At 49.2% G+C, this 19,174-nt stretch overlaps 1 long non-coding RNA gene across 1 annotated transcript in view; it reads right to left on the bottom strand.

Moving 5' to 3' along the window:
• Positions 1–12,697: 12,697 nt before the first annotated feature.
• Positions 12,698–19,174, bottom strand: part of LOC142243594 (uncharacterized) — a 38,763-nt gene continuing 32,286 nt past the window's right edge. Inside the window, exon 3 of the long non-coding RNA XR_012724384.1 lies at positions 12,698–17,576. This is a non-coding gene — a long non-coding RNA (uncharacterized LOC142243594). The remainder of the gene's footprint in view (positions 17,577–19,174) is intronic.

Below are 19,174 nucleotides of genomic sequence, written 5' to 3'. Positions count from 1 at the left end.
TTTTGGTGCGAGTACATCATTTTTGCCAACTTTTAGAACATCGGGGAGACTGTCATGGATGTGTACCGCTCTGTAGAGTCTGGGACCAGAAACTCACAACGCTTTATTGTTTGCAGATTTAAAAACTTGTATTTGAGTGTATCTGCTTTCTTTTAGCCCTGTAGGGGTTAAGGACTCTTTCCTATATGGCTATCCTTTGTAGCTTTAATCTCTGGTGCAGCTATTTGTGACCTTCACTATAAAAAGTCACGTGTCTTATCATCTGACGTCGGTTATAGATTGTCAATCTATTGCTGACCACTTTGGAAGGAGCCTGTCTCTGGAAGAAGCTGAGGAGTTGTGACTATTGCAGCGGTGGTGTTTAGCTGTATTTGAGTTAAGGCCCCGTCACACACAGAGATAAAGCTTTGGCAGATCTGTGGTTGCAGTGAAATCATGGACATATTGTTCCATTTGTACACAGCCACAAACCTGGCACTGATTGTCCACAATTTCACTGCAACCACAGATCTGCCGCAGATTTTTATCTGTGTGTGACAGGGCCTTAACTGTTTTTCCTTTTTGTGTTTTTTTTCCTCTTTCTCTCTCCCTTACCTTGTGTAATATTATTGAAGTGGTGAGACTAGTGTTCTTGCTGGGCTTCTCACTAGCCAGGGTGAATTCAGGGCGAGCGAGGAACTAGGCATGGGACAGTGATGGTGGGTAGGACCCATATGTAGAGTAGAGACTCTGGTGAGTTTCAGGAGGTGTCCCCTCTCCCCTCTCTCTATCGCCAGGGCCTTCCTTCTATACCATTCCCACTGTAAAGGCTACTTTACACACTGCGATATCGGTCCCGATATCGCTAGTGTGGGTACCCGCCCCCATCTGTTGCGCGACACGGGCATATCGCTGCCCGTGCCGCACAACATCGCCCACAGCCGTCACACATACTTACCTGTCCGGCGACATCGCTGTGACCGGCGAACCGCCTCCTTTCTAAGGGGGCGGTCCGTGCGGCGTCACAGCGACGTCACTGAAACGTCACTGAACCGCCGCCCAATAGCAGCGGAGGGGCGGAGATGAGCGGGACGTAACATCCCGCCCACCTCCTTCCTTCCGCATAGCGGCCGGGAGGCAGGTAAGGGGAGCCTCCTCGTTCCTGCGGCGTCACACGGAGCGATGTGTGCTGCCACAGGAACGAGGAACAACCTCGTTACTGCTGCAGTAACGAGATTTGAGAATGGACCCCCGTGCCGCCGATTAGCGATTTTGCACGTTTTTGCAACGATGCAAAATCGCTTAACGGTGTCACACGCAACGGCATCGCTAATGCGGCCGGATGTGCGTCACGAATTCCGTGACCCCAACGACTCTGCATTAGCGATGTCGTAGCGTGTAAAGCCCGCTTTACTCTTGTGTGTCTATGTCATGCTGAGCATCTGAGCGTTCTGGCATAACAGACTTCCTACACTCTCAATAGAGTTGCCAAATTTCCCCGATTCTGCCTGCCCTTTAAATTTGTGGGCTTTTAGCCCAGGCTAAGCATGTTTGATAAATTTTAGATCTGGGGTCCCATCAGAGAGCGTTCACGTTGTTGCAACTGGTGGGCTTTCATGAATTGATGTCATGTGCTATAAGGGGACTGGGGCTTCAAGACTGACCCTTAAATTAGTGCGCATTAGCTGACCCTTATCCCTTTTCCTTATGGTGAAGAGGTCTGGACCGCCAACCTAACCCTGCTTCTGACCAGCCCTGCTCTAATAACCCCTCTTCTCCAACCTTGGAGAGGGCCGGGACAGGAGTGATTAATCCCCCACAAATAGACAGACAGGGAAAAAACAAAACTCAAACTCACTGCAAAAATACACAGAGGTATAGACAATACGAGCTCAGAGGGAAATAATGAACAGGGAAGAAATAAGCGGACGAGAATATTTCCACAACCCACCAAATAACGCACAGAAGACCTCCAGAAACTGGACCACCACAGCACAAGGACCGGTATCACAAAGCTATAATCGGCATGAGAGAACGGAATGCACCATCTTAAAAAGGGCAGGGAGTAGCTGTGATAGGTCCTTATCCCCTGTCCTTATGGTAAAGAGGTCTGGACTGCTAACCTAGCCCTGCTCCTGGCCAGCCCTGCTCTAATAACCTCTCTACCCCAACCCCGAGGAAGGGCTTGGATAGGAGTGATTAATCCCCCACAAATAGACAGACAGGGAACAACCAAAACTCATACTCACTGCAAAAACACTCAGAGGTATAGACAATATGTGCTCAGGGGGAAATAAAGAACAGGGAGGAAATAAACGGACAATGAGAATATTTCCACAACCCACCAAATCACACACATAAAATCTGCAGAAACTGGACCACCACAGCACAAGGACCGGTATCACAAAGCTATAATCGGCATGGGAGGACCAAATCCACCATCTTAAATAGGGCAGTGAGTAGCTGTGATTGGTCTCTAACAACATGTGACTCCAGAGGCAATCACCAGGCTAGCAGAACTTAACTCTTGCAAGCCTGAACTAAAGGGAACACAGCTTGGTTGTCACCCGAGCCAGTCAGAAACCTAACAAGAGACCTAAAATGTAGTGTCAAACGCTGCTGTGTGATCAGGGTCAGATGCCATTATGAGACTCGGTGAGTTTAAAACTAAACCTCATTTGACAATTGGTCACGTTGTGCGCAAAGTACCTTTCTTTTATAAATAGATTCTATATGACACTAATGCAGTCTGAATTCCATATATTCAATGTTTGCATACATCTTAACGCTTACCGGGTCTCTTTATCTACCTATCGACCTGCCTGTCTACCGATCGTCTGCAGCATTTTTCCCTTTAAACCCAGTTATTTGTACTTCTGATGAATTCTTTGAAATAAATATAGATAAAATCAGTATAAACAGTCTAACCCTGATATTACATAACATTTGACATATTATTTTCTGGCTATAAATGACCAGAACAATAAAAGTCTATCGATAACTGTATAAAACCTGTGGAAAGCATAAAGCCCGTGGTAAAGTGATGGACTGTGGGAGCATCCACTTAACAGGACAATTATTCCCGCCGGCTGCGTGCTCCTGTCTGGCCGGGCCGAGAAGGCTTCTCGCTACATCTGATGGATGATTTAAGTGCTCACAATTATATCGGCGGAAGGTTCAAGCCGAGAAAAAATTGAAGTTTAAGAAAATAGCGGCTGATCCATCCACCTGTTCAAAGAAGCAGTAAATCGTTAAACCCAATCCCTCGGAGTCGGCTCCGAGGATCAATTCGCTCCAGAAATCTGCAATATTCTGTGCAACAAGAAGAATCTGCTTTTGTATAATTTGCTATATATTTTTTAAAGGTGCAGCCAAAATATTTAGGAAACATGGCTTCTTTGTTCCAGAAATAGCTTCACGCCTGTCCAAGGATTGTGTGCAGTATCGGAAATCCATTGACGTAAACGAGGCTGAGCTGCAATACCACACACAGCCTGTGGACATGAGTGGCACTGTGTGCATGTGTGTGTGTGTGTGTGTGTGTAATAAGGTGCATTGTTTACATCTGTCCACTACCGACAACCCCTTTAATTTCATATTTTTTTGTCCTATAGGTTCTTCTCCCACTACGAAGGCTGCAATATCTTGTTCATGTACAGTGGCATGCAAAAGTGTGGGCACCCCTGGTCAAAATTACTGTTATTGTGAACAATTAGGCCCAATTTGAGGGCTCATTCCCACTGTCCTGACACATCTGAGATTTTTCCCGATTTTCTCACTGTCTTGGCCAGCTCCAATGGCTCCTCCTCCTCCTTCACTGTAGCACCCAGGGATATGGGGTACTCGGTTCCGGGCAGTGTATGTCTTGGGAATGTCACAATGGTAACCATTACCCGGTTTCGTGCCCTGGGCGTTTTTGTAATGGGGATATTTACAGGGGATTGGTGAATAAAGTTTATTCGTGACGCCACTTGCGGTGTTGCGGCTAAGTGTAGGGAGCCGCCATTTCAGAATGTCTCTACTGGGGCTGATGGTATTAGCAGCTAGTATGGTAGTCCCTCCGCAAGTAGGGTATTGCCCCGGCGGGTGAATGGTGCGGGGGGCGTCGGAAGAAGGAGTCCAGACAGGTATTCAGTGCAACTGGTTTACTCACTTTAGATGTTAACTGGTTGCCCGAGGCCGGCTGATTTCGCCTCCAGGTCCCCTTCATCACAGTGCCAGTCTGGTTCTCTGTTACCTTCTTCCCCTACACCTGTCTCTGGTAAGTGGGTCCCCGTGGTATGGAACACTGGGGGTCCCCGGTCTGTGGTTTGTCCACTTCTGTCCGCCTGACGGTAGCAATATATACATATAGAGAAACGGGTATATGCCGCGCTTAAAAACCACTGAGGCAGAACTGATTTAAAAATTTATTTTTTATTACAGCCTGACGGTAGCGTGAACCCTGTTGGCATGTAGTCTCTGGTCCTGTCCCCGGTTCTCCTTTTGCTACCGAGTCTTCGGATTCTTTAGGGTCAGCAAGGTCCTTGATGGTCCCCTTTGCTGTGCAGGTGTTAACAGGTCGGCTTGAAGCTCTTTCCTGTCCTAGGGTCCTGTACCCCGTCGGTGTGTAGTTCCGGGAGTGTTCCACCACACTCTACTGGCTACTAACTCTTCTGGGTTCCAGGTCACCATCACCCCGAATCAGGGAGTCCCTTCACTTCCACCTTTACACCTCTGCTGTCAAATCTTGTCTGACTACTAACTTCCTGAGTTCTCTCTGTCCACAGTCTGCCCCTCCCACCTGGTCAACTAGTGGACTGGAGTGGCTTCACCTCTAGACGACCATCCATGGTCCCACCCTAGCTAAGTACCTTTGTATGGGGGATTGTTGGGGAAAACTGGGATTACATGGGTGTTTGGTATCACCGGAACTGGGGTTCTGGGTCCCTAAGGGGGCAGGCCTTGCATCCTGGTGGGGATGCAGAACCTTGTAGCACCCTGATGGGTTCAGGGGCACTACACCAGCTCAGTAGCTGTCACGGGTGACTAGGGGACACAGGGGGACCTATGCTGGCCCTTAAACTGAGATCCCTGTGCTCACCCTCACCCCAGAGGTATCATTGAAGGTAGGGAGGTCCGGGCCCCTGACCTGGCCCTGTCCCCTGTCAGGCTCTGACCTAACACACCCGCACCCCCAACCCAGGGGTGGACAGAACACAAAGTAATAAATCTCCCACAAGACAAAGTCAAGGGGTTAAACTGAAACTCACACACGCCACAAATATCCAGAGAAAGGAGACAAAAAGACACCGGAGGGGATAAACCAAAGGGGAAGGAGAAGGTCACACCAGGGAACTTTCATACAGCACAGACAACAAATCGCTGGTCACCAAACAGAAGATCGCCTCCGACGCCAGGATATAGCAACAGCTAAGCAGATCCTATATTTGGCGATAAGTCAGAAAACTTCCCAGGAGGAGACCAGCTGAAGATGATGATTAGCAACCTGGTTCTCTGAGAAGCCACACACTGATGCACGAGGCATTAACTCCTAAAGTGCCCAAAGCAGAGGTAGTACAACAGCCGACGCCCGGCAGAACAGAGCAACAAATAGAAGCCAGGTTGCTCCAGAGAATCAAACTCACAACCTCAATGTGTGTAGGCAGAAGCTCTAGTTATGAGCAACAGCCCACATTGAGGTACATAGGAGAATGTGCGATACTTGTGCTATATTGCAGACAGTGAACCTAGCAGATTATACTGGCACATAGAGATACATCTGTACTTAACACTGTATTTCTATGTCCCTGTATTCTAGAGGTTAAGAAAACGTCAGATTTTTTTTATAAAATTACTAAACAAAGGTAAATATGTAAATATCTCTGTTTTTGCGCGTAACTCTGGGACTCAAACACAGAACCTCTATAATTGCAACCAACAGCTAAAGCCACAGGCTTTACTGATGTCAGTGAAAGAATTTTGTATACTTGATCTGTATTGCAGGCAGGCTCTGTCTCCACAGGCAGATTATACTGGTACATAAACATACATTGTGATTGGTCAATGTTGTAAGAAAAATGGTGTCATTGATTTAGTTTTTTTATTTAATGCATTTTTGGTGCAGAAGTAAATTCATGTTTTTAATGCTTTTTTAATACTACTCCACAAGCAGAATATTCTTTTCCATAGGACTACGCTGTACGTAGAAGTGTATTTCTATGTCCCTGTATTCTAGAGGGAGAGTAAAAGAGATTTTTTCTTCCTATAAAATTACTAGTGTAGTTTCAACTGTTCCTCATCACAGACTCCCTTTATTAACCCAGTAAGTAAAAACAAAAAACACACAGACAAAAAGAATTTATTTGAAAAAAACACTCCCCGACTTTTTCACTGGTTCACCAATTTATGAAAAAAATATCCCATGCAGGTCTGACGTAGGCCGGGGATTCCGATGTAGTCCACAAATGGAAACCAGAAAGACATACAAAAACAATTAATTAAAACAAGAAATTGTCCCTCAGTTACCAATTGTTAGAAATCAAAGTTCCCAGGTTCGACGTAGTCCAGAGGTTTCCACAACGATCCTCTATTACATAGATCAAAGTCTATGGAGCCTCAGAACGAGGCATCAAAATAAGACTCCATAGGCTTTGAGCAGCAGCCACTCCCATCTGACTGTTATGAGTACCGAGCACCCGAGCATGGTAGTGCCCGCTCATCACTAGTTACGAGTACTGAGCACCCGAGCATGGTAGTGCCCGCTCATCATTAGTTACGAGTACTGAGCACCCGATCATGGTAGTGCCCGCTCATCACTAGTTACGAGTACAGAGCACCCGAGCATGGTAGTGCCCGCTCATCACTAGTTACGAGTATTGAGCACCCGAGCATGGTAGTGCCCGCTCATCACTAGTTAGAAGTACTGAGCACCCGAGCATGGTAGTGCCCGCTCATCACTAGTTACCAGTACTGAGCACCCGAGCATGGTAGTGCCCGCTCATCACTAGTTACCAGTACTGAGCACCCGAGCATGGTAGTGCCCGCTCATCACTAGTTACAAGTACAGAGCACCCGAGCATGGTAGTGCCCGCTCATCACTAGTTACAAGTACAGAGCACCCGAGCATGGTAGTGCCCGCTCATCACTAGTTACCAGTACTGAGCACCCGAGCATGGTAGTGCCCGCTCATCACTAGTTACCAGTACTGAGCACCCGAGCATGGTAGTGCCCGCTCATCACTAGTTACAAGTACAGAGCACCCGAGCATGGTAGTGCCCGCTCATCACTAGTTACGAGTACTGAGCACCCGAGCATGGTAGTGCCCGCTCATCACTAGTTACGAGTACTGAGCACCCGAGCATGGTAGTGCCCGCTCATCACTAGTTATGAGTACCAAGCAACCGAGCATGGTAGTGCCCGCTCATCACTAGTTACAAGTACTGAACACCCGAGCATGGTAGTGCCCGCTCATCACTAGTTACGAGTACTGAGCACCCGAGCATGGTAGTGCCCACTCATCACTAGTTACGAGTACTGAACACCCGAGCATGGTAGTGCCCGCTCATCACTAGTTACGAGTACTGAGCACCCGAGCATGGTAGTGCCCACTCATCACTAGTTACGAGTACTGAGCACCCGAAAATGGTAGTGCCCGCTCATCACTAGTTACGAGTACTGAGCACCCGAGCATGGTAGTGCCCACTCATCACTAGTTACAAGTACTGAGCCCCCGAGCATGGTAGTGCCCACTCATCACTAGTTACGAGTACTGAACACCCGAGCATGGTAGTGCCCGCTCATCACTAGTTACGAGTACTGAACACCCGAGCATGGTAGTGCCCGCTCATCACTAGTTACGAGTACTGAGCACCCGAGCATGGTAGTGCCCACTCATCACTAGTTACGAGTACTGAACACCCGAGCATGGTAGTGCCCGCTCATCACTAGTTACGAGTACTGAGCACCCGAGCATGGTAGTGCCCACTCATCACTAGTTACGAGTACTGAGCACCCGAAAATGGTAGTGCCCGCTCATCACTAGTTACGAGTACTGAGCACCCGAGCATGGTAGTGCCCGCTCATCACTAGTTACGAGTACTGAGCACCCGAGCATGGTAGTGCCCACTCATCACTAGTTACAAGTACTGAACACCCGAGCATGGTAGTGCCCGCTCATCACTAGTTACGAGTACTGAACACCCGAGCATGGTAGTGTCTGCTCATCACTAGTTACGAGTACTGAGCACCCGAGCATGGTAGTGCCCACTCATCACTAGTTACCAGTACTGAGCACCTGAGCATGGTAGTGTCCGCTCATCACTAGTTACCAGTACTGAGCACCTGAGCATGGTAGTGCCCGCTCATCACTAGTTACGAGTACTGAGCACCCGAGCATGGTAGTGCCCGCTCATCACTAGTTACGAGTACTGAGCACCCGAGCATGGTAGTGCCCGCTCATCACTAGTTACGAGTACTGAACACCCGAGCATGGTAGTGCCCGCTCATCACTAGTTACGAGTACTGAGCACCCGAGCATGGTAGTGCCCGCTCATCACTAGTTACGAGTACTGAGCACCCGAGCATGGTAGTGTCTGCTCATCACTAGTTACGAGTACTGAGCACCCGAGCATGGTAGTGTCTGCTCATCACTAGTTACGAGTACTGAGCACCTGAGCATGGTAGTGCCCGCTCATCACTAGTTACGAGTACTGAGCCCCTGAGCATGGTAGTGCCCACTCATCACTAGTTACGAGTACTGAGCACCCGAAAATGGTAGTGCCCGCTCATCACTAGTTACGAGTACTGAGCACCCGAGCATGGTAGTGCTCACTCATCACTAGTTACGAGTGCTGAGCACCCGAGCATGGTAGTGCCCACTCATCACTAGTTACGAGTACTGAGCACCCGAGCATGGTAGTGTCTGCTCATCACTAGTTACGAGTACTGAGCACCCGAGCATGGTAGTGCCCGCTCATCACTAGTTACGAGTACTGAGCACCCGAGCATGGTAGTGCCCGCTCATCACTAGTTACAAGTATTGAGCACCCGAGCATGGTAGTGCCCGCTCATCACTAGTTACGAGTACTGAGCCCCTGAGCATGGTAGTGCTCACTCATCACTAGTTACGAGTACTGAACACCCGAGCATGGTAGTGCTCGCTCATCACTAGTTACGAGTACTGAACACCCGAGCATGGTAGTGCCCGCTCATCACTAGTTACGAGTACTGAGCACCTGAGCATGGTAGTGCCCGCTCATCACTAGTTACAAGTACTGAACACCCGAGCATGGTAGTGTCTGCTCATCACTAGTTACCAGTACTGAGCACCCGAGCATGGTAGTGCCCGCTCATCACTAGTTACGAGTACTGACCCGAGCATGGTAGTGCCCGCTCATCACTAGTTACGAGTACTGAGCACCCGAGCATGGTAGTGCCCGCTCATCACTAGTTACAAGTACAGAGCACCCGAGCATGGTAGTGCCCGCTCATCACTAGTTACGAGTACTGAACACCCGAGCATGGTAGTGCCCGCTCATCACTAGTTACGAGTACTGAGCACCCGAGCATGGTAGTGCCCACTCATCACTAGTTACGAGTACTGAGCACCCGAGCATGGTAGTGCCCACTCATCACTAGTTACGAGTACTGAACACCCGAGCATGGTAGTGCCCGCTCATCACTAGTTACGAGTACTGAGCACCCGAGCATGGTAGTGCCCACTCATCACTAGTTACGAGTACTGAGCACCCGAAAATGGTAGTGCCCGCTCATCACTAGTTACGAGTACTGAGCACCCGAGCATGGTAGTGCCCGCTCATCACTAGTTATGAGTACTGAACACCCGAGCATGGTAGTGCCCGCTCATCACTAGTTACGAGTACTGAGCACCCGAGCATGGTAGTGCCCACTCATCACTAGTTACGAGTACTGAGCACCCGAAAATGGTAGTGCCCGCTCATCACTAGTTACAAGTACTGAGCACCCGAGCATGGCAGTGCCCGCTCATCACTAGTTATGAGTACTGAGCACCCGAGCATGGTAGTGCCCACTCATCACTAGTTACGAGTACTGAGCACCCGAGCATGGTAGTGCTCGCTCATCACTAGTTACGAGTACTGAGCACGCGAGCATGGTAGTGCCCGCTCATCACTAGTTACGAGTACTGAGCACCCGAGCATGAGATATAGTGGACAGTCCTGAATTTGGGTTTATGCCCTGCAGTCTGAAGCGTTTGCTTAATTTCCCTCACTGCCCCCGCCCCTCTGACAACTCCTCTTGCCAGGGTAGAAACACATGGTAAATGTGTGTGGCTTTGTATGTAGATAGGGATGTTGTTAAAATTTGCTGTGGCATGCTATGCGTTTCTCAATAATTGAACAGTTGGGAGGTATGCACATGCCACCATACACAACATCCCTTTAAGATCGCACTCAGCTAATGAAATCTGGAATAATAAACCTCTTATTATGGTAATTTCTGCCATGTTCAGTGATTTTTCCGAGTTCTGGGAGTTCTATCGAGTCCACACTTCTGTAAGACCATATTCTCCCTCCCTCCCCACCGAAGGAAAGTCAAGTAAATATTTCCTAAGGGGGTAATTTATTCATCACTTTATGTAAAGATATTTTTGATAAATTTCTTATTTCATCGGAGGCGACATTAATATGATTATTTCTTAAATTCTCTGAAATAAAAATAATGCCGACTCGGCAGACGCTGGTTATTCAGGTCACACATTTTCTCCAAATGATTCTTAGATGACCATTAAAGTCTACCGATAATATAGCGGTGTACTTACCCAACGGCGCACATACACAGTGTATGTATACTACGGTAAAATATGCTACACTCATGTGCTGATGTGACATATGGCTACGCAAAAGTAATGGCTATAACTTGTCTAGGACCGTGCAGATATATGATATACAGCACTACATATAAAAAGAGTATACAATCTCTATATATACAATCTGTATATGTAAAGTCTATACATACAATCTACTGTATATATAATGTCTGTGTCACAGAGAGGAATTAAATTCCGTAAGGTAAATTTTTAGAAGGGGAATATCAACCCTAAACACTGAACATATGAAACTAATTATTACAGGGGAAGAGGGAAGAGATCTCACATCTCCATTGAAGTAGCAGCCCCCTGCAGTTGCCAGGTAGTTACAGCAGGGAAAATTGCTGGAAAAGAGACCACAAGTCTGAGATTCATTTACGCAGAGGAGGAGAACTGCCTTTCCCAGGCATAAGCGTCCTCTCATCAAAGCAACTTTTGTAGACACTCTGTTTCCCCATGTCCAGATATATTGAGGTTTTGCATTAATCCAATATTTATGGGAGATAGATTTCAGCATTGTGATTATGAGGGGAAGAACATGCATATTTTTATATAATTGTGTGATTAGCGCATCAGCCCCAAAGTAATATCAGTCCGATACATAATGCTACATATACCATGTTTCATCTTTATACAAAGATAAAATTGCAATAAGAAATACAACCACAATATCTTCTGCCTGGGACCTTCAGGGGCAAAGAAGTCCTATAAGTTGGGGATGACCTAAAATTTTGAAGGGTCATGCACATACGACAAATAGCCCCCACATGAGCTCATCAAGGGGAGATATGTGGGTGTAACTTTGATTTAAAAGCAGAAATTGGTTTGGCACTTTGACAGTCCTTGGAAGGTACATCTTCCTGGTGGTCTGAGGAGTACCTCCATCCTCTAAGCTCTGAGCCATTTCATGTCATCAGATTTTTTCTTTCGTTTATCCTTTTTATTTTATGTAATTGTATATGTTGTATTATTTTGTTCCCCTTTGTAACAACTTTTGTATAATTTTGTAAACACTGTCTACTTTTGGATGAAATATATAAAATGTAATAGTTTAATTCCTCTTGCTCTATAAATCGTATACCAGAAACCAAACGCTATATGTAACGGATGTCCAGTCGGACTGTAAAACGATTGATTGTGACAGCTAGTAGTAGTTGCTTTTGTTATTGTGGAGTTAGCAGTGACTGTACTAAAGTATATGTATACTCCACAAGCAGAAATTGGTTGCGTATATACTATATATGTCACGTTAGTGGGTGTGGACCCACTATGTCACAATGCCAGGCTCACCCTGGAGGGGCGTGACTAAGCAACTACCTCCTCTTAACTAGAACCCCTTGGTTCCATGATCTTCTTGCTGTTGCTCGATCATCTTGACATGATCCTCCTGCATCGGTGTGTCGCGGGCGGTGAGGAGGGTGTCAGCACTGCGCTCACCCCTCTGCTCGGGTCCGGCTGCTGCTGCTCAGTGGTGGCTCGAGCGGTGGGCCGGATCCCGGGGGTTCTCGAGCGGCGCTCCTCGCCCGTGAGTGAAAGGGGATTGGGTTGTTGGGATATTGTCTATTGTCCGTGACGCCACCCACGGTTGTGGTGATTTATTAGCACCACCGCTGCTCGGTGTGGGGATCCCGGGAGTGATGGTGTGAAGCAGCAAGTTGTTGTGTTGCCCCTCCGTGGGTAGGGGTTGGTGATCCCGGGGCCCAGTGATGAGGTGGGAGATGCAGGGCTTGGTGGGCGCAGGGACGCGGGGGCAGCGCTGTGCCTTGCGGCACTGTGGTACTCACTCAGCCTGAGACGTTGACACAGTTCTCAGTAAAACACACGGCTGGAAAGACGGTTCCCACGGACGGCTGCACTTGCTTTCCCCAGTAGGTGACGGTGATGTCCCTTTTCCTGCACCTAATGTTGTTGATGGTCCCGATGGGTTCCCACCGGTAACCCGCTCCCCGGCTTCAAGCTGGACCGGAGGAGCTCTACTCTTTGCCCGCAGGCGCTGGCCCTTAGAAACTGGTGCCCTGGCGGTGGCGGTGTCTCTACTGTAATGGTTGGGCTGTTGCCTTCAATCGGGACTTGGTTGTTGGGGGATCAACGTCCCCTTCACTGACGGATTTGGCAAATTGTGGCGACTCCTAGCCTTGCCGGGGTCCGAGAGGCCCCTGCCCTGGTGCTGACTGTCCTTTGTACACTGCTCCAGACCGCCGGGCCACCACCCGTCCGCGGTCCTTCCAGGAACTTCCAAACGGTCACCCCTCCAGACAATCACCGCCGTTGCTGACCTTGCTGACTCTGTCCTGCACACAGCTGGACCACTTCAGGCTTTTTCACACTCTTTCTTTCCTGTCACCACTCTTACTGTCCTCCTTTACCACTTTACTTCCTTAACTCATCTTAGCTGTTTACTCCTTCACTTCCCTAGCTTCACTCTTTACTCAAGCTCTCCCTGAGCTAATCTGCCTGGTTTTCCCGCCTCCAGAGCTGTGAAGTCCTCGGTGGGCGGAGCCAACCGCCTGGCCCACCCCCTGGTGTGAACATCAGCCTCTGGAGGAAGGCAACAAGGATTTTGGGTTAGCTTTGGTGTTCCTGACTGGGGTGTAGGGTGTGGTGGTGTGATGACCTGTGACCCCTGGCTTGCCCAGGGTGTCACATTCCCCCTTAGCAAAATGCAGACCGTCCGCGGGCTGCCCGTCCAACACCGGTTTTATTTTTCTGTAAAGGCATAAAAGTAAACGGTAACATATTTACATTTTTAATAATTCTTCCCACAATGGGAGGCACATTTCTTAAACGTTGCATAACGGTTTACGGCTACGGTTTCCGCTCTCTCCCACCCAAGCAACCTGGCCCTGATGCTGCCCCTAAAACCCAGGCAGCACCCCTTGACCCACAGTCCAGTACAAGTTACCCGAGCGGGATCTGTCCTTCCCCTCCAGAGGATAGCCACCGGTCCCTGTGGTGGCTGGGCCCCAGCCGACTCTACTGCGGGCCCTCCCTCCAACCTGCCTCTCCGGAGGCGGCATTGCGGAAACGGTAACGGCAAACAACTTATTTACAAGCCACTAACGTCTGTGGTTGCCCTGCAAGTTCTCGGGCTTGTCCATGAGCAGTTCCTCATGCAAAACAACTTTCAAACGGTCCCCATGGGGACAACGGTGCCGGCGCCGGCCGGTTCAATCACTGTTAGACAATCTGGTTAAACTTCGGTAATCATTTTCATCATTTTCAAAACTTTCACACAAACTTAAACAAAAACTCAGTGGTGGCCCCAACGGGGGCTGCTGCAGCGGGCATCCGCTGACACTACTGGGCATTTTCGTCCTCCTCACCCGGCTCGGGGTGGAAGAACACGGGCACCAGCCCCTCTAGCGCATAGCAAGCACGGCGCTGAAGGGCCGCCCGATACCCATTGTTTCCAGTTCGGGGGACATATGTGGCCTCCATGCCAGGCGGGGCAACGACCCCTTCCTCTTCCTCCGACACAGGCTCGGTATCGGACCCGGAGTCGCTATCCTCTGCCCCCGCACCGGGCGGGTTGCTGTCAGCGGCCGCAGCCCCCAGGCTCGCCACTCTCCCCGCCGCAGTCACAGAGGGGTGCACGCCCGACGGGCCAGGTGAGGTGCAGCGCACGAGCGAGTAGGACGGAGGTAACACAGGAGCCAGGGGCAGACCGGGTCCCTCAGCCCCAGCGGCCGGTCCCTCGGGGACACAGGGGCGTGGGTCACTCTCCTCTTCCTCCGACACAGGCTCAGTATCGGGCCCGGAGTCGCTATCCTCTGCCCCCGCACCGGGCGGGTTGCTGTCAGCGGCCGCAGCCCCCAGGCTCGCCACTCTCCCCGCCGCAGTCACAGAGGGGTGCACGCCCGACGGGCCAGGTGCGGTGCAGCGAGTAGGACGGAGGTAACACAGGAGCCAGGGGCAGACCGGGTCCCTCAGCCCCAGCGGCCGGTCCCTCGGGGACACAGGGGCGTGGGTCACTCTCCAGCTCCTCCATCACGGCCTCCACTCCATACACTCGCGCCACAGCAACTAGCGCCTCCACCTCCGCGGCCCACTGCTCCATCAGCCCGCCGATCTGACTCCGGTAGTGACGGCAGATCCCCGCCGCCCGGGCCCCTCCGTGGGTAGGGGTTGGTGATCCCGGGGCCCAGTGATACGGTGGGAGATGCAGGGCTTGGTGGGCGCAGGGACGCGGGGGCAGCGCTGTGCCTTGCGGCACTGTGGTACTCACTCAGCCTGAGACGTTGACACAGTTCTCGGTAAAACACACGGCTGGAAAGACGGTTCCCACGGACGGCTGCACTTGCTTTCCCCAGTAGGTGACGGTGATGTCCCTTTTCCTGCACCTAATGTTGTTGATGGTCTCGATGGGTTCCCACCGGTAACCCGCTCCCCGGCTTCAAGCTGGACCGGAGGAGCTCTACTCTTTGCCCGCAGGCGCTGGCCCTTAGAAACTGGTGCCCTGGCGGTGGTGGTGTCTCTACTGTAATGGTTGGGCTGTTGCCTTCAATCAGGACTTGGTTGCTGGGGGATCAACGTCCCCTTCACTGACGGATTTGGCAAATTGTGGCGACTCTTAGCCTTGCCGGGGTCCGAGAGGCCCCTGCCCTGGTGCTGACTGTCCTTTGTACACTGCTCCAGACCGCCGGGCCACCACCCGTCCGTGGTCCTTCCAGGAACTTCCAAACGGTCACCCCACCGGACAATCACCGCCGTTGCTGACCTTGCTGACTCTGTCCTGCACACAGCTGGACCACTTCAGGCTTTTTCACACTCTTTCTTTCCTGTCACCACTCTTACTGTCCTCCTTTACCACTTTACTTCCTTAACTCATCTTAGCTGTTTACTCCTTCACTTCCCTAGCTTCACTCTTTACTCAAGCTCTCCCTGAGCTAATCTGCCTGGTTTTCCCGCCTCCAGAGCTGTGAACTCCTCGGTGGGCGGAGCCAACCGCCTGGCCCACCCCCTGGTGTGAACATCAGCCTCTGGAGGAAGGCAACAAGGATTTTGGGTTAGCTTTGGTGTTCCTGACTGGGGTGTAGGGTGTGGTGGTGTGATGACCTGTGACCTCTGGCTTGCCCAGGGCGTCACAGGTGCATGAGTGGGAGCTCTAGACTGGAAAATCAAGGGTCTGTGGAGGGATGGAGCCAGGTGTAAAGGTTCCCTTTCACCTCTCTTCACCATTCCTGGAACCTGAGATTGACCTGGGTAGCCAAGGAAATGAGATCATCTAGCATAACGGGGATTTCACGACTAGCCTGTTCATCCTTAATCCTCACGGACAGGTCTTTCAAAAAGGGGCTACTAGTGCCTTATTATTCCATCCCAGCTCAGAGGAAAGGATGCAAAACTGAAGGGCATACTGACCCACAATCAAAACCCCTTGATGCAGCTGCAAAAGAGAGGATACAACAGAGGCGACACAACCTAACTCATCGGAAACTTTCCAAAAGACTTCCAGGAAATCTAGGATGTCAGAGGTAACCGGGTCTCTTTTCTCCCACGGGGGTTAACCCAGTCGAGAGCCTTTTCATCCAGGTGTCACTTTAAGAATGCTATGGGGAGATAAGGTATGCACACCAGTGACTATGTAAGGGGAATACATGAAATAGCAGAAACTGCTGTGTGAATACTGACTTGAAAAATCCAATAGCTATATGCAAGAGTGAATATGTGAAAAATGGAACCTGCATTACTGCCATGAACATATGAATCAAGAGAAATGTAGCTACTGAATTGATCAATGCAATAGAGCCCCAACATTAAGAATGCCATTTTGGCCAACAAGGGGGCCAACACTTCATAGTGCAGAGTGCATAGGTAGATGAACTCTCAGCATTGGTTTGTTTCGCCATCGAAACGTGGTGGAGACGAGGACCGGATGTGGTCGGTGCTGGAGCTGCAGGCTAACCTGATGCAGATGAGGCAGCCGGTCCCACGTCATTCAAATGGGTCTTCATGGACCACAGATAAGACAGAATCTGATCTTGCTGGTCTCACATATGAGACATTTTTTGATACAACACCGGAAGCGTGAGAGGGTTGGAGTCAGTAGGGTCCATAGCCTGAGGAGCAGGTACTGGCAAGTAAGACAGGCACAACAGGTTAAGCAAGGTACTGGCAGGTACAGCAGTAACTGGCGGGTACGAGAGGTACAGCAGGAATGGCAGGAACAGTAGGTTCTGGCAGGTACAGCAGGTACTGGAGGGTACGACATGTACAGTTGGAACGGCAGGAATAGTAGGTTGTGGCAGGTACTGATGAGTAAGGCAGCTACTAGAACATAGGTACAGATTAGTAGGCACAGGATACGGGAACAGGTTGTCAGACACGTGCCACTAGCAAACATGCAGATAAACTGACTAAACACATTGCCCAGGCACCTCCCATTGGGGGAGGGTGCCTTAAATAGTTAATACCTCTCAGTCACAGGCTGAGAGGCATTTCCGGGTAATGGTGCCCTGGTCCTTTAAGAGGGCACTGTGACCTGTGAGGCATTTGCAAGCCCTGGGAGCAGCATGCAGCAGAGAAACACGTGGACGGCCATGTAGAGTGAGGGGAGTGCGCAGTCTGACCACAACGGCGAGATTGTCGGCGTCCCTGCCGAGAAGGGAAAGCCACGCAGTTCAGGAACGTCGACGTTGCCATACACTTACTGTAAGTTTGGCCAAATACTAGTGTAAAATGCTGCGGCCTTGTCCATTAATCATCGGCCAATTACGTAATTGTCCTGGGGGCAGCAGAGGGCTGTTGGTGACAAACGTGGCAGTGGAGTCTGTAAATAAAATCAATACGTAAAAACTATATATAATGTCTATAAATAAATATACACAATTTCTACACATAAAATGTCTGCATATAAAATCTATGTATAATATCTATACATAGAGAATATAAACGAAATCTACTTATAAAGTCTCTATATACAATTTACATATAATGTCTATACAGTCATATGAAAAAGTTTGGGCACCCCTATTAATGTTAACCTTTTTTCTTTATAACAATTTGGGTTTTTGCTATTTCAGTGTCATATATCTAATAACTGATGGACTGAGTAATATTTCTGGATTGAAATGAGGTTTATTGTACTAACAGAAAATGTGCAATCCGCATTTAAACAAAATTTGACCGGTGCAAAAGTATGGGCACCTCAACATAAAAGTGACATTAATATTTTGTAGATCCTACTTTTGCAAAAATCACAGCCTCTAGTCGCTTCCTGTAGCTTTTAATGAGTTCCTGGATCCTGGATGAAGGTATATTTGACCATTCCTGTTTACAAAACAATTCCAGTTCAGTTAAGTTTGATGGTCGCCGAGCATGGACAGCCGCTTCACATCATCCCACAGATTTTCAATGATATTCAGGTCTGGGGACTGGGATGGCCATTCCAGAACATTGTAATTGTTCCTCTGCATGAATGCCTGAGTAGATTTGGAGCGGTGTTTTGGATCATTGTCTTGCTGAAATATCCATCCCCTGCGTAACTTCAACTTCGTCACTCATTCTTGCACATTATTGTCAAGAATCTGCTGATACTGAGTTGAATCCATGCGACCCTCAACTTTAACAAGATTCCCGGTGCCGGCATTGGCCACACAGCCCCAAAGCATGATGGAACCTGCACCACATTTTACTGTGGGTAGCAAGTGCTTTTCTTGGAATGCCGTGTTTTTTTGCCTCCATGCATAGCGCCTTTTTGTATGACCAAAGAACTCAATCTTTGTTTCATCAGTCCACAGGACCGTCTTCCAAAATGTAACTGGCTTGTCCACATGTGCTTTTGCATACCTCAGGCGACTCTGTTTGTGGCGTGCTTGCAGAAACGGCTTCTTTCGCATCACTCTCCCATACAGCTTCTCCTTGTGCAACGTGCGCTGTATTGTTGACCGATGCACAGTGACACCATCTGCAGCAAGATGATGCTGCAGCTCTTTGGAGGTGGTCTGTGGATTGTCCTTGACTGTTTTTACCATTCTTCTTCTTTGCCTTTCTGATATTTTTCTTGGCCTGCCACTTCTGGGCTTAACAAGAACTGTACCTGTGTTCTTCCATTTCCTTACTATGTTCCTCACAGTGGAAACTGACAGTTTAAATCTCTGAGACAATTTTTTGTCTCCTTCCCCTGAACAACTATGTTGAATATTTTTTGTTTTCAGATCATTTGAGAGTTGTTTTGAGGAGCCCATGATGCCACTCTTCATAGGAGATTCAAATAGGAGAACAACTTGCAAGTGGCCACCTTAAATACCTTTTCTCATGATTGGATACACCTGCCTATGAAGTGCAAAGCTCAATGAGGTTACAAAACCAATTTAGTGCTTTAGTAAGTCAGTAAAAAGTAGTTAGGAGTGTTCAAAACAAGAAATT

Source organism: Anomaloglossus baeobatrachus, chromosome 6 (assembly GCF_048569485.1).
Source record: "Anomaloglossus baeobatrachus isolate aAnoBae1 chromosome 6, aAnoBae1.hap1, whole genome shotgun sequence".
Lineage (NCBI taxonomy): Eukaryota > Metazoa > Chordata > Amphibia > Anura > Aromobatidae > Anomaloglossus > Anomaloglossus baeobatrachus.
The sequence above is the reverse complement of the archived record's forward strand: the minus strand, read 5'-3'. Positions and strand labels throughout refer to the sequence as shown.